Genomic DNA, 12,180 nt, shown 5'->3' with positions numbered 1-12,180 from the left:
CAGAGTGAATCACAAAAGAAATGGTTGGTGACCATTGGAGAGTTTCAGATGACAAAAATCCCTACAGTTATTTCAGGAGAATTGGATATTATCTTGAGGCAAGTGAGAGAGGTATAGGAGAAAGGCATGGTTCAGAGGCTTTCAGCAACACCAGAAAGCAGAATGGGATGGAAGGAGGCAACAACCATCCTTTTTAGCTACCCAAAGTGCCACATCCCTGGTTGCTTGTGATAGAACCAAAAGGAAGACCCTCGTGATCAGAGGTGGAGCCAGGGCTCCCTCCAGCATCTCCAGAGAACCGATGTTTCCAAATTGCAGGTTCCTCTGTGAGAGGTGATTGCCACCAGCACACATCACCCATAGCCCCCCACCTCAGGAATAGAGTCTGCCTGACTTAACACACCCTCAGGGTTCAATGAGTGCCTTGGGTCACAAAGGTTCTCAAAGGTGGTCCCCAGATCAGCAGCATCAGCACCACCTAGGAATCCGTTAGAAACACAAATTCCCCACCATACCAGAACTCAGAGCCTCTGAGATGGAGAGCCCAGCAATCTGTGTTTTACCAACTGTTCCAGGTGATTCTGATGCTTGCTAAAGGACAGCTCTGAGGGACAGAGGATGGAACTGGCCCAGCTTATAACCCAACACCAACTCTATTCTCAAGTCCTCACATTCTCTGGGGCCTTTGAAGCCCATTTCTGTTTAAAAGAAAATACACAAAGCTGGTTTTGTGGAGGCTTGGATCAGTTCCTAGCACTGAAGACCAACTGGTTAGAGCACAAGGAAATGGCACTGCAGGGGGATTCTATTTCCCCAAGCAATGTAGCCCTCACTGGTTTTGAGAAATTTCAAATAAAGTGGACACATGCCTCTCCTTCTTGATGTTTTTCCTCCCACTTAGATACAGAATCTGACCACTCCAGGAACGAAACACTGAGGTCATCCCAGAAGGTTCCTGTGGTTTTATTAGAGGGTCAAGTTTCTTCCTGGGGTGTGGAACAAAACCGTGTGGTTACAAAGACACCAATGCCACCCAGGAGCCATAAAGTACTTCAGATTGAGAACAGCCCCATGTAGCTACATCTGTCTTTGAATTGTATTGTTTCCCTCCCCTGAAAAAGCATATTTCTGTGAAATGTAGGTAAAAATCTCACATCCTCATTTGTTTCACAGCACTTACTTTCCTTTACTAGAGGGGGAAAAAAATGGTTCAAAGAACAGTCTTCAGATCAGTACAATCATTAAGTGAGTGAATGGATACACACTCAGCTTCCACAGTGTGCCCCTCCTGCCAAGGCCACATGGCTTGCTGAACTGCAAGATTTGACAACAGGCCACAGAACCCCAGAGGTACAGGGATAGTGAGGACTCCAATGCACATCAAGCAACACTGCTGAAATTCAACTTCCTCCCTGCAGATGACACCCCACATCCGCACACTGCAGCTTTAGGGCTTCCCCACCTGCCCCTGTGCCTGTGGTGCCCAGGCTTCCTGCTATACCACACCCATCCCATCGCACCAACCATTTCTCATTTTGTGTGTTTCATAAGCTAACTTTGCCTCTAGGGTGCAGCTGAGATGGATCCTGCATCTATAGAAGTGGAGGTTAATGCTGATATAATGATGTGGAAAGCTGATACTTAATCTCCCAATTCACTTAGATCAGAACAGAGCTGGTCCAGGGAGGATGGGGCCCATCTGTACCCACTTTTGGTTATCTATTAGTTCAGAAGGAGACGTTCATTAGCTCTAAGGTCTGAGCCAAAGCAGGGAAACAGGTGAGAAAAGTCAGTGTCAGATATTCTTAAAACATTTCTCTGCAGAAGCTCAATGCTCAAAGCCCAATATCCCTGAGAATGCCTAAAGCACTTAGTAATCAGTGTCTATAAAGCTTTCCTAAAAATAAAGGCTTCAGGGAACTTACTCCCTACCCTGTTGACAAAGGGCTCTCTCATTTGGTTCTATCAAGGATAAGAGCCTGTCTGTAATGACAGAACAGGTCAAGATAAGAAGGGAAGTTGTCCAGTGGGAAAGAGACAGCCCTTCACAACCAAGTATTCCAGAGATGAGTGTGCCCCAGCCAGGGCCAATATCACAGGCTCAGATGAACAGGTTTCTACAGTGATATTTCTCCAAACTGGTATTTCTAGAACCTGCCTGAGCACAACAATCACCTAGAAGCTTTGTTTAAAAAAATTGAGATTCCCGGGCTGGGGTTGTGGCTCAGCAGTAGAGCGCTCGCCTCACACGTGCGAGATGCTGGGTTCAATCCTCAGCACCACATAAAAATAAATAAGTGCCCAACTACAACTAAAAAATAAATATTAAAAAAGAGATTCCCAGGACCCACCTCAGAACTCAAGGTCAGAACCCCAGGGAAGCAGATTGGGAGTCCACATGTCTAGCAGCACCCAGCAATTGTCAGGCCAGTTTCAGAATAATGCTCCAGAGGAAACAATAGGCAACTTTTAAAAACTTTGTAATCACGTAACTTCAAAGTGATACAGTGTGGGAAAATGCAGATTTAATTGAAGGAAGTTAGAGCCTTCTTTATCTAGTTAAACTTATGGAATATAACATGTAATGAGGAAATCAATTTAACTAAAACTTAACCAAAAAATACCTCCCCCATAACTTTATAACTTAACCATGTTTCAACAGGAGGACCCCCAAAATCATCCTGCCCTAAGGATTATGGGAATCTCTGCATAGCTGCTCCTGGAAGCCCCTTAGAAGTCCAAAAGGAAGTGCCAGGACTGAGGTCTTATGTCACGTGCCAGCAGAGGCCAGCCCTAAGTAGCAGGATACAGCCCCTCCTGACAGGCAAAGTTTGGCCTTTACAGGTCTCAGCCTCCACCTGGCTATTCTGTAGCCTCATTCCTACCCCAGCCTCATGTGACTGACAATTGCTGGGTGCTGAGTACTGTGTATTCCCAAGCTGCTTCCCTGGGGTTCTGACTTTTGAGTTCCGAGGTGGGTCCCAGGAATCTCTATTTTTTTAAACAAAGCTTCCAGGTGACTGTTATGCTCAGGCAGATTCTAAAAATACCAGTCTCTTCCACAAGTTGAGCAGCATCACCAGGAGAGTTCATTAGAAATGCAGACTCCCAGGCCCCACCAAATCTGCTAAATCAGAGACTGCATTTTAACAAGATTCTGGGTGATGCCAATGCACACTCAAAGTTAGAGAAGCACTACTTGAAGGGATATGGAAGACCAGTGTGAGGCTTTTATCTCTACGCACAGAACATGAGCCTTCCCTCCTCACCCCACAATCAAGAGGCTTTCTTCCCTCACACTCTTTACTCACGCCTGTCAGTCCTGGTTTGTCTTGGGTCAAATCAACACCATCAGGACCCAATAACTAGCTGACAATCCAAAGCCCAATTGTTAGGGAGTTGAAAAGATGCAGGAAGTACCAATTGTCTCTCCCATTCTCACTGGGCTCTTATATCTGCCTCCCTTAGAAGGCAGGAATATGGATCCCGTGACCATAAATCAGTAGAGACAATCCAAAGTCAAACAATGCCATGGAATGCTGGCTCTTTTGGTTCCAACACAATGTTAATGAGGTCGGGGTCACGGGCATGATTAGCTTCCTCTGTATCTTGGCACAGACTCCAGCCCTCTGCCCTCCAGTTGCCTGCAAAGGCTGACACAGCCTCGGTTACTAACAGGAGTTGGTGGGAATGACAAGGCGAGGCTGAGCAGAGCAGTACCAGTAAACCCAAAGGACCTGAAAGTCCAATGAGCAGAATACACGGAGGAACAGCATACAGCCCAGAAGGAAGGCTGACAGGACAGACGACCAGGTCAGAATTCAAAATTATCTGGACAGGCTAGACACGCCAGAACTGAGAAAGCTACAATTTTATGAGAAGAAATGAGAAGTTCCGTGGTCAAGATTTTAAAGATCAAATATATATACAGAGAAAATCTAACCAGATGGCAGTTCTTAATTTAAAAAAAAAATGTTTTAAAAGATTTTAAAACGGCTGGGGATGTGGCTCAAGTGGTAGCGCACTAGCCTGGCATGTGTGCGGCCCGGGTTCGATCCTCAGCACCACATCCAAAGATGTTGTCTCTGCCGAAAACTAAAAAAATAAATAAATAAATATTTTTTTAAAAAAAGATTTTAAAACATGACAATTTTGTTGATCAAGGTGGCTGTGAAGAAAGTTTGCATATTCTTAGAGCCCACAGGTCTACTTTTCAGGTCAGGAGAAGCAGCAGCCCCACCCTCGCTCCAGTATAGTTGATCAGACCATCCTAGATAACCCTCCTGGCCACATAGGTGCATGTACAGCCTGTCACCCCTTTCCACCACTAGGGTTCTCATTAACCACTGTGGCTGGCCTCTTCACCCACACTGTCCCCAGCTACAACTCTTTTTGGCTTTACAACAGTTTAACTATTCTATGTATCAGTTTCACTTCTTTTGGTGCTAACCCCATTTTTAACTAATAGAGGAAAGAACTATTGACCTAAACACAAGTCAGAAAAAAAAAATGTGCAGACAACCTCAACACACCACTTACAAAAAGGACTCAGATCAAAAGTGACTTACAGTGCCTGTTCAAGTCGGCACACCATGCTCCCTATTACAGCCTGAATCCATGCAGAGTCAGTAATTAGGTTGGTAAATTATGAGCTTCCAATTCAGTGGAACCCTAGAAGGACTACTATAAGAATGAGCAAATGAAAGAGTAAGTACCTGCTAGACATACCTCATGATTCTCTCTATGTGGAATCATCTTCCAAAAATGGACTCTGGGTCATTTAAATAAGAAGGATGTGATCTTGGATTTAAAGTTATGAACCACGTTTTTTCTTAATTGTACATTGAATATGTAGATGGTAGTCATTTATAAATACAAAACACTCCCTACTGGTAAACTATAATTCCCCAACTATCCAATCTGTTATTTTGCATTTCAGAAAATTTTATCTCTATGGGCAAGAGAAAAAAGTTAACAAGTTATTTTGTCCTTAATAAGTGTGTGCTATGCTCCACTTATCTAAAGATTACATGGGACCACTGTCAACGAAGTAGAACCTTCCTTAAACAACTGGCCAAATGCCTCAAAACTGGAAAACAACATGTGAAGCTCAGCCCAACTGCAGCCTGCCCGGGGCAGGGGGTGGAGGGGAAAGGAAGCTTGAACTCCAGGTGCCCCTGACAACACAGCTCAGTTTGGAAAGAAAGAAAATGCTGAACAATAGAATCAGTAGAGGAAAAGGAGCCCCTTTTAATTTTCCGGACATGTGAGGAAGTTTTTGCTAAAAAGATATTTAAGATCTCATTGGTTCGGGTTCTACTGAACATTGAAACAATTAAAGAGAAAAAAAATAATGTGGCAGTATTTATTTAATTCAGTACATCTTATCAATTAGACAGAAACATCTCTCAAATCACACTTCAGCTGTTTATGAAAACATGCCCACTGTAATTTTATGGAGCAGGGTCTTCCCAACTGCTTGGAGGAAGCTATTCCATTCTAGCTTTGGGTCATAGCACCCAATTCTAGTTGCATTCCTGTAGCCTTCCAGCATTTGTAACTAAAATTATAATGAATAAGAATTTTGACTGTTTAATGACAGAGACTACCTTATAATGGATGCACCACAGATGTAAGATGAACAACACTGTGACCAAAATCATTGGTCTTTTTTTTTTGGGGGGGGGGGAGGGGACTAAGACAACCCATCAAATCTTCTGATTTAAAAAAAAAATAGATGCTACTTTCAGAAAACATAGAAATAAAGAAGAAAAAAAAATCACTCACCATAATCCCACTAATCCAAGATAACCAGTTAAAACTTTTTATTCTACATCTTGCCAACCCAGTTAAGTAGGCAAGGGTAAGATGAGGTGTCACTGCTGGTTATACAGACTGACAACGATTAATAATCCCCATTGTGTCCTCACATGCCAGGAAAGAGACCAAGCTCTGGTCTCTCTTCCTTGTCTCATAAGAAAACTAATCTCATCATGTGGAGTTTCACCCTCAAGACCTCATCTAAACATAATCAGCTCCAAAAAGCCCTATCTATAAACACTATTAAATAGTGGGTTAGAGTTTCAACATGTAAATTTGGAAGGACACAAAGAGACTATTACTCATGTGTATGTGCCTGTGGAATCTACTTTTTCAGTTATATATCCTAGCTACCCAACACATTCAGAACCATTCTATGTACATCCTTCTTAATGATCTCACTGCAGAATAACAGCAGTAGGAGCCTGGTCATTTAGGGCCAAAGTGGGGGGCTTGATTACTCCATTACACCTGTTGAAAGGATTAAAAAGAAGACTTCAGCCCTAAAGACACAAGTTACTCTCACCTCCAGCAATATCCAGTAAACCTCAATGATATTTGCAAGACAGAGAGGACTCCCTGCAACCACCTGTCATTGCTGCAAAAAGAACTCCCCATTCACCTGTCTCTAGTTCCCACCTCTCTTCCTGCCTCTGTATCTCATGCTGGGCTGCACATCTCTCCACAGAAGCCTCACAGTTCAGTTTCCATTTCAACTGAATGCATTATTTCTCACCATCTTCGCCCTTTAAAACGGGGTTCCCACAACTGCTTACTTCAGGGAAAGTGTTATGACCCACTCCAGTGCCTGTGAATTCCCTCTCAGGAAAGCCCACCCAGGAGATGCCCAGGTAGTACGGTCAGCCTCTCCTCTTTTCTTCGCTTAGTCCTGCTACAATTCCTGCACTGGCCTCTCAGCTCACCTTGTCCTCCGAGCCTCCTGGTCACCCAGCCCATCTTGTGGTCATGGAGCTCTTCTAAAGCACACTGGGACCTCAGCATCCACGTGCTACAAAGCCACCCTCCAAACAGCTTTCAAGATGAAGTTCAGATTGCTCAGCACCCAAGACACCACACCCTCAAGAACTTCCCCACCCACAGGACCTTAACCTTGACTGTAGTCCAAGCAACTACTGTAAAAACCCTGCTTGCTTTACACCTTTTCAAGCCTTCTAGACTCCAAACATAATATTTATGTATTATTCTAATTTTTAAGTTGTGAAAAAGAAAGAAAAAAAACCACAACCCTGAAGGTGCATGAAGAACCAAGTTTTCTCACACCTTCTACAACAAGACAGTCAAGTATTTCAGAGCCAGATGAGATTTTTCCCTGGTTTTGTAAGTTGATGATCAGATCCTACTCTTGACGCCTTGGCCTTTCTAAGACTGAGAAGTCTCACTTCTAAACTGTTTGTTTTCCTTGCACCTAAAACTATTTGATTCATTGGCTGATGGTTCTACTCAGCCATGTCTCATAAAATCAAGAAAGAAATGGGTCTTCCTTATCCTTATGATCCACTGGCTATGACCACTCCCCGCCACAGCCAGATCATCTCTCCCTGATGTGGCTGGCTAGTGGAAGGGAATTAGGCCCAGCACCCTGGTCTCCCTGTGCAGACTCCTCCAAACCAAAAAGCATCCAGGGCTTACAGAGGTTGTTGGCATGCAGAGCTTGTCTGTCCCATGAGAATGTGTGTTCTTTGAGAGGAAAGGCTCACTCTTGATTCTTCCTATATTAGTAGAGCCCTGAACAGAGTCTGGATGATGAAAGAGATTGCAACAGTATTTGCTGAATGATAGGATGAATGAATGGATAAATAACCAAACAGGCACGATCTCTGAAGTAGAAGGAGCAATACACAACATAGTTAGTTCACTCTTATTATAGAAATGCTGTTTTGCTAAGAATGTCATTTGTTCACTTTGCTATTAGGCAATCCCAACACATACTTTAAAGTTGCTTTTGGTGGTAAATCCTGGAGATTAGATATTTACTTACTTGTATGTATCTTTCTAAGAGTACTAAGCATTGAATAAATATTGCTTTTAGGATTCTCCAGAGAAGCACTTAACCATATCCACAACTATGGCTTTTTTTTTCCCTCCTTTTCCTTTCTCAAACGAAACTTGAATGTTTACTTTGAAGGGACCTGGGAATCTGCCGCTGCAAGGGCAGTCAGACCTGGAATTACAGGTCATGTCGGTGCTGCAGTTCAGACCCACACAGAGCCTGTACTACACACTCTCTGGAAATGCAGGTCCAGAAAAGGCTGACCAGGAAGGGCCAAAGGAAGTAGCATGCAAGTTCTAGAAAGATCGGGTGTTCCTGATGTGGATGATCATGAGCATGGGTATAGCCTCCACTCAGTTGCATATCCTAAAATTAGGTATCTTTACATGTCCCTTTTTCCTGAGGATTTGGAATACTGAATCATTAGCATGTCCTCTATGAAAGTTAGCAGTTAATCCTCAAGGTGACTTGGGGGAGCAGGGAATCAGGGATTGAACCCAGGGGTCCTCTATCATTGAGCTATATCCTTTTAATTTTGAGATAGGGTCTCACTAAGTTGCCCAAGCTGGCCTTGAACTTGTGATCCTCCTGCCTCAGCCTCCTGAGGAGATAAAACTACAAGAATGTCTCAAGGTGATCATGAAATTATTTACCACTAACATGATATGGACATAGAAATTGAGACAAAGGGTAATTAAATAACTAGGTTCAGGTAATAAGTGACTATGTTATGGTTTAGATACTGGGTGTCCCCCACAAGTTCATGACTGAGACAATGCAAGAAAGTTTATAGAGATAAAATGATTGGGTTAATAAAAAGGTTTAAACTAATCAGTGCATTGATTCCCCTGACAGGATTAACTATGTGGGAATCACAGGCAGTAGGGTGTGGCTGGAGGAGGTAGGTCCATGGAGGCAAGCCTTTGGGTTATATATTTTGTCTTATTGAGCACAGCTCTCTCTCTCCTTCCGGGTGTGATGTTGAGCTGCTTCCCACCACCACACTCTTCCACCATGATGTTCTGTGTGGCCTCAGGCCCTAAGGAATTGAGCCTGATGTTGATGGACCTCTGAAACCCTGAGCCCCCAAATAAACTTTTCCTACTCTGAAATTGTTCTTGTCAGGTCTTTTGGTCGTGGCAGTGAAAAAGCTGACTAAAACAGTAACACATCTGGGAACTCAACAGACTGAACCTGTCTCCTAAATTTTGGTCTCTTACTTGGTCAATTTTTTTGCAATAATGAATCTGAGAAGCTACATACAATGCTTATTAAAATACATATATATGAAATTATATTTGCCAAGTTGTTATATTGTGTGCATGTTTGAATGTGTAATAACAAATTCCATCGTTATGTACAACTATAATGTACCAATAAAAAAATGTGGGGAAAAAGGGAATTAGACCAAGAATTAGTCTTTTGGAGCATGAATAAATATTGCTTTTAGGATTCCCCCTACTTTTCCATTCTCTGACTCCAACACACACTGTTTTACTATCATCACCTACTATGAATCTTTCCTCCCTTCTCCACCCAAACCTTACATAGAGCAAATCTCTTTAATTCAAGTTGACCCATCTCTGCTGTCAGCAGGTGCCATCAATTAAATTGTGTCCATTTACTTTTTCCAAAAGGCATCACTTTGCTCTCTTCTATAAAGATCCTTCTTCCTTCCTATAGATAAATTACTGGCTCACATATCATGACTCAAATTACACTCACAAATGTTCATTTGCAGTAATTATTCTTCCTAATTGGAATGCTCTGAAGACAAATGAGTTCCCCTCCTTTCCTACAACTCAATATCTTTTTCCTGGTATAAAATGTTTGCTGCACCTGCTGCAAACCATAACAGGTATGCTGTTTGCTCTGTGCAACCACATAGGGAATAACATTAGAATACTATTTTAAGATAGTATTTTATCTGGTATTACTCCAAACCCTTTAAATGTCTCATTAGCATCAGATTTTGAACATGGACTATTAACAAGCCTATTACTCCAATAGCAAAAAAAAAAAAAAAAAAAAAAAAATCTCAATTTTATTTTATTTTTTTAAAAATTTAATCTTCCCATTAACATGGGTTATGGTTTAGATATGAGGTATCCCTCAAAAGCTCATGAGACAATACTAGAATATTCAGAAGTGAAATGATTGGGTTATGAGCCCCTTAACCTAATCAGTCTATTAGTCCGCTGATAGGGATTAAGTAGGTGGTAACTATAGTCAGGTAAGGTGTGGCTGGAGGAGGTGGGTCACTGGGTGCATGCCTATGAAGTACATATTTGTTGCTGGTGCATGGAATCTCTCTCTTTGCTTCCTGATTTCATGTCCTGAGCCGCTTTCCTCCTTCACATTCTGCTGCATTGATGTTCTGCCTCACCTTGAGCCCAGAGCAATGGAGTCCTCCTGTATGAACTGAGACCTTTCAGACCCTGAGCCCCAAATACAATTTCCCCCTCTAAAATTGTTCTTGTCAGGTCTTTCAGTCACAGTGATGAAAAAGCTGATTAAAACAAGATGTGTTCTCTCTCTCTTAAATTTAAAGGGGTTAGCCTTTAAAAAGAACCAAAAAGGAAAGAATCAGGAATACCAAGAAAAGTCACCAAAGAAATGAGCCTGCGACCCCTCTTCAACCTGGCAGGATAGAGCTCTCAGGCCAGTAAGGCAAATGCAACAAGTGCAGATTATAAACATCACATCCAATAACCCTGGTTACTCTATGGCTCCCCCCAACCACCACCTTTCCACTCTCTGACTCCAACACACACTTGCCTACGGTGGTTCTACTTCTCTGTGTGGATCACCGAGGGTAACCTACAGGCACAAACACAATCACAGCAGAGAAAACGGGAACTACAGGAAATGGCCCGGTAGGAGCGAGGACCAGGACAGATGATAAATTCGTCCTTACTCTGACTTTCACCAAACTCATGACTCTCCTGAAATAATGAAAAAGTTGAACCGGACTGAAGAAAACCCTTCCGTTTTGCTCAGTTCAGACCACTGGACCTCTAAATGGAAGAGAAAAGAAAGTCAGACAGACAGACAGACACACACACACACACACAAAAGAAAACTGCCTGGAAACTCACAGAATCTCTCGCAGCCCTTCACCCATCCCCGGGGCCCAACCCACCCATCCCAGATGTGGTCTTCCCCACTCTCCGCCCACCTCCTCCAGCCCGCACCCCCAATCACTGCGCTGCCCACAAAAATGCAGCCTAGATCAGAGAAGCAGCTGACGTCTGTGGCCGGCGAGACCCACACGCCTCAGATCAGGCCCGGCGGGGACGACCACGGGACGGCCCCAGGGCGCGGTGCCAGGCGCGCCCCAGCCCGGCGCCAAGCTGCGCCCAGGACCCGCGCGCCACCAGCCCCGCAGTCGCCGCGGGTCGAAGCCCGCCAGCGGCGGCGGTAGAGCTGGGCTCGCGCCGGCTTGCCGGGAAGACGCCGTTCCAGGAACAACTTTTTCCACTTCTGCGGCCGGCAGCTGTGGCACGGAGAGAAGCAACGGCTCCCTTCCCATTTTGGCATCCGACACCCGTCCCGCTGCACCTCCAGAGGGTGGGAAGACGAACCCCTTCCCGCCCGGCGGGCTCCCGGGGCGCAAAGCGAAGTTCCCGCGCCCGCCGCGGTGCTCGCAGCCTGGGCTCTGCCGGCCGCGACGGCTCCGCGTGCGCCGCCCGGCGTCCACCTGGCCAGGCTTCGGGCTCTCCCCTCTCCTGGCGCGCGCGGGGCCCGGCGTCTCCAACTCACCCGGCCTCAGCGCAGAGTCTCGGGCTCAGAGCCCGCAGCCTTCCCCTAGCAGGGGCTTTCCGTTACGCCTCCTCGCTGCCACCTCTCCCGTGCCCCGGCTGGCCGCTCGGGAAAGGAGGAGGAGAGAGGAGAGCGGAGGAGGCGGGAGAGGAGGGGGCGAAGGCGGGGAGGGAGAGGGTCCGTGGCGTGGGGGAGGAGGCGGCGAGGCGAGAGCGCCGAGCTGGGCCGCCGCCGCCGGGGCTAGCACGACAGGGGGAGGAGGAGGGGCGGGGGCAGCGAGAGAAAGAGGTAGCCGAGCCTCCCAGCCCTGGGCCCGGCCCCGCGCCGCTGCCCAGTCACCATCGCCGCTGAAGTCCCGCTCGCTGGCCGGGCGTCCGGGGGGAGGGGTCGGGGCCCGGGGCTCTCCCGACGCGGGCGCGGGGCGGGGCGGGGGCGGCCGACGGGCGGTCGAGCAGCTGAGGCCCGGCCTCCGTAGGGGAGTGTCCTGCGAGGCCCGGGAGGGTGTTGGCGACCGGGGATCCCCAGAAGGAGGGGCTGGGGAGTGGGGGCCTGGGAACGGTCACTGCGCCGGCCGGGCGGCAGCGGCG

The 12,180-nt window shown here is 45.9% G+C and overlaps 1 protein-coding gene across 6 annotated transcripts in view; it reads right to left on the bottom strand.

Annotated features, from left to right (window-relative positions):
- Positions 1-11,999, bottom strand: part of LHFPL2 (LHFPL tetraspan subfamily member 2) — a 151,067-nt gene extending 139,068 nt beyond the window's left edge. For 4 of the 6 annotated variants that reach the window (XM_081289914.1, XM_081289917.1, XM_081289916.1 and 1 more), the window contains exon 1: positions 11,594-11,999. The gene's annotated coding sequence lies outside the window, so the exon portion shown is untranslated. Of the gene's footprint in view, positions 1-10,748; positions 10,894-11,593 lie in introns of those variants that run through there. The other 2 variants (XM_081289919.1, XM_081289915.1) reach the window with 2 other exon arrangements.
- Positions 12,000-12,180: the final 181 nt, after the last annotated feature.

This window comes from Spermophilus citellus, assembly GCF_964194105.1.
Source record: "Spermophilus citellus genome assembly, chromosome: 1".
Lineage (NCBI taxonomy): Eukaryota > Metazoa > Chordata > Mammalia > Rodentia > Sciuridae > Spermophilus > Spermophilus citellus.
This window is presented reverse-complemented; position numbering and strand designations above follow the sequence as displayed.